Source organism: Nannospalax galili, unplaced genomic scaffold (genome assembly GCF_000622305.1).
Source record: "Nannospalax galili isolate Female #2095 unplaced genomic scaffold, S.galili_v1.0 scaffold365, whole genome shotgun sequence".
Classification (NCBI taxonomy): Eukaryota; Metazoa; Chordata; class Mammalia; order Rodentia; family Spalacidae; genus Nannospalax; species Nannospalax galili.
The window spans coordinates 1,359,673-1,364,030 of record NW_008353234.1 but is presented as its reverse complement, the minus strand read 5'-3'; positions in this window follow the sequence as shown (position 1 = coordinate 1,364,030).

Below are 4,358 nucleotides of genomic sequence, written 5' to 3'. Positions count from 1 at the left end.
CAGGGACCTCTGGCTGACTAGATTTACCAGAAGGGCAGACAGGGGGTAATGGATGGGGGTGCTGACAGCACAGTAGACAGTGGCAGTGATGGCAGAGTATTGAGGCTCTAGTGGGAGAGGAAGGATGTCTATCTGACGAGTTTGTATTCATGCTCAGATGCCGAGGAGCTCAGAAGGTGGGCGACTGTGACCGTGTGATAGTCGTGTATATAGAGATTAGAAATGCAGGTGAAAACGTCTCAATGTCAATAGGCTTGGAATGAATTTTTCTGTATGAAACTGTGTGTTTTGACAACGCAGTGGAGATCTTTTTTAAATGTTGGAACCTCATTTAATTTTATGTCTTATAGAGTTTATATTGTGAAAAAGATTGTATAAGCGTAATAATTCATCTGTAAACATAGAAATGTACAGCCAATTTTGAAAGAGATGTACCCTAGCTCAGAAAAATGTTATTGAATAGGTTAATGCTGTTGTAATGAAATGCTTCTTTTAATTAAAAAAAAAAAGAACACTTTAGCTACTCTGGGTCTTTTTGTTCCAAATAAATCTTAGTTTGTTTCTCTATTTCCATAAAAAATGCCATTGGACTTTCGGTAATGGATTGTGCTGATCCCACAGAGACTTCTTTACCATTGAAAATAGAATCAGTTTTAGGAAACTCAGAATTAATTACTAAGCTTCATCTTTAAGACTGTTATAGCTTATTGATAGTGGTTCATACATGTAACCCCAGCATGTAAGGGGCTGAACAAGAGGGCCATGAGTTCAAGGCCAGCCCGGCATACACAGAAAGACCCATTCTGAAAATAAACAACAACAAAAATAATCAAGCCAGATAATAATGTCAGCATGAATGGAGGAGGGGGATCATGATATCCCAACCCTGGCTGAGAAGCTATTGGCAATTGATGACTGCTGGGGAAAGAACAGTCAGTTTTCTTCAGGGATGGAGGATATGAGAGGCTATTCATGCTCCAGCAGATGGTCCTAAACCTAAAACAATACAGGCAGCACTAAGTGGACTCCTTATGACAAAAAAAAAAAAAACAGACCGGGGCTAGACACATGGCTCAGCACTTAAGAGTACTGTCTGCTCTTGCAGAAGACCTGGGTTCGGTTCCCAGCACCCACACGGTGGGTAACAATCATCTGTAACTCTATTTCCAGAGGGTCTAACCTCCTCTTCTGATTTCCATGGGTATTGCATGACATGGGTGTACTCATATACATTTAGGCAATACATCCATATACATAAAATAAAAATAATTAATAAGTAAATAAAACAAAGTCAATTGTATACACTATATGTATGTCTGATGTGTTAGTGTATATGTTTGTGTCTGTATATGTCTGTATGGAAGGTGATGAGAGGACAAGGGAAAGAGAATGAGATCGAGAAATTAGCATATGTGACTGTGGTAGCTGCCTAGACAAGTATGAAAAGTGAAAAAGGCAAGTTATATTTCGGCATGATTTTGTATGAACATATGACAAAATCCAATGCACATGCATACTACAAATGCTCAGTAAACAGGGCTAGCCGAGATGTTCAACTTAATGAAAAAAATTTATAAAAACTCAATAGCTAACAACACACTTCATGGCTAAAAATCAAATGCTCAGAATATTAAAAGTGTCTATTCTTACCACTCCAATAGACATATTAATGAAGTTCTAGCTAGTGAATTTAAGGCAAACTTTTGGAAAAGGAAAAAAAAAAACTGTTTCTGCTTTTCAATGGCTTCATTGGCTATGTAGAAAATCCTAAACAGTCTACCAAAAACTCTTACAACTAATAAATGAGGTGGGCAATATCACAGTATATAAAATAATCGCCAAAATAAAAATTATATTTATATGTACATGAGCATGTGGAAATGTAAAAATACAGTATCACAAGCATACAGCCAAAAATAAAGTACTTAAATGTAAACTTATTTTTTTAATTTTTTTTATTATTTTTCTTTTATGTGTATGAGTGTTATGCCTGCATGTAAGTAAGTGCACCCGTGTCATGCAATGCCTGAGGAGGACAGAAGAGGCCGTCGGATCCCCTGAAACTGGAGTTATGGGCAGTTGTTAGCTGCCATGTGGGTGCTGGGATTCGAACCCGGGTCTTCTGCAAGAACAGTCAGCGTTCATAACCACTGAGCCATCTCTCCAGCCACATAAACTTAATTTTTTGAGACAGGGCTTCCCTATAGCCCCAGCTGGCCTGGAACTTGCTATACAGACCAGGCTAAGTTCAGAGATCCACTTGCCTTTGCCTCCTGAGTGCTGGGATTAAATGTGTGTGCCACCATGCTTGGCTAGATATAAACATAACACAAAACTATACAGGCTACAGAACTTTTGTAGAAAATTACAAAATGTTGAAGAAAAAATTAAAGACCTAAATAAATAGAGAGGCATAGTGAATTCATGGTTTGGAAGATTAAACATAAGTGCCAGGCACGGTGGCCCACGCCTTTAATCCTATCACTCGGGAGGCAGAGGCAGGTGGATCTCTGTGAGCTCAAGGCCAGCTTGGTCTACATCATGAGTTCCAGGACAGCTGAGGCTACAGGGAGACCCTGTCTCAAAAAGACAAAATACATATATATATACATATATATATATATTAACCATAATAGAGAAGAGAAACTTCCCATTATTGATTTACTGGTTTAATAAATAACAATGAAATCTCTACTAATGTTTTTGTATATGTGGACAGGCTTATTCTAATATTTATATCGAAAGTCACATGTCCTCAAACACGAAGCTGGACAAATACTGAAAAGTAAAATTCACATGAAGATATGTCATTGTTAAAGTTCATGAAACCAAATGTGAAAAGAAAATCCTCAAAGAATTCAAAAAATGAACTTGATGCATAAAAGAAGAACAGCCTGATCTTCAAAGGCCTTGTAAGCAGACCAAGCGTGGTGCCATGCAGATCTCTGTAAGATTAAAGCCAGCCTGGTCTACATAGTGAGTTCCAGGCCAACCAGGGCTACGTAGTCAGACCCTGTCTCAAAAAAACAAACAAAAACAAAACAAATTGTAATTAGAAAAGCATTGATCTACAAAATCTATAAACCTAGAATAACAAGTCTAAAAAGAATTATACTCTCAAAGTGAAAGAGAAACTTTCCTGAAAAAATAAATACTGAGACAATTCATTGCTAGATCTGTACTATAAAATCAGAAAGAAAATTTATCAGGGAGATCAGGAAAATTAAAAAATATGAAATACATTATTTTTCTGTATATTTTATTCACTAATTCACTCATTCATTCATTCATTTTGGACCTTTTGAGATTGAGTCTTATGGTGTAGCCCAGACAGACCTCAAAATGATAATCCTTTTGCCTTAGCTTCCCTAATTCTAAGATGATAGGCATGTATCACCATGCCTGGATTTATTTTTCTTATTCTTATTTTGTCTAAAATAAAGCTGTTAATAATAATAATAATAATAATAATAATAATGTAGAGAAATTGAAAGCTTTGTTAAATGCAATTTGTACTACATGTGAAGCAATTTAATGTTATGTGAAGATGGAATTCAATTATTTAAAATGGATATCAAAAGTCATAAGATAATCACCAAAAAGTTAAAAGCAAAAAATATATAAATGATACTACATGAAAGGAAATAATATGGAATTTTACAATAAACTCAATTAAAACCATGTAAATAGGGGCTGGGGAGATGGTTCAGCAGTTAAAAGCTAAAGAACTTGAGTTTGGTTCCTACAACTGCCTGTAACTCCAGCTCCGGGTGGGTACCTGATGCTTCTAGCCTCTGCAGGCACCTGCACTCATGTCACATGCCCACATGCAGACATGAAAACATACACATAATTTAAAAATAATAATAAATGCTGGGCATGGTTGCACATGCCTAACTATTGGAGAGACATAGGATTCAATGTGTATATAGGAAAAGAAGGAAGGCTGAAAGGTAATAAAGGGTCTACCATAACAACCTGGAGGGGAGAAAAAAAAAGAAATTAAACCTAAAGCCAGTTGGATAAAGGAAACTGAAAAAAAAAATTGTTTTGGACTTTTTGAGACAGAGTCTCCCTGTAGCCCCAGCTGGCCTGGTACTCACTATATGGACCCGGCTGGCCTCAGACTCACAGAGATCCATCTGCCTCTGCCTCTGCCTCCCAAGTGCCTGGATCAAAGGCATGCACCACCACACCTGGCAGGAAACTGAAATTTTAAAACATCATTGAAAGTGAAACCAATAGAAAAATAAATTGATAGCAAAAATTGGTCCTTGTCTTTGCAGCTACCATCACTGAAAAAAATCGAAGGCCACAAAGCGATAAACACCTCGCTGTTAGATTTCTGCAGGTTTTTT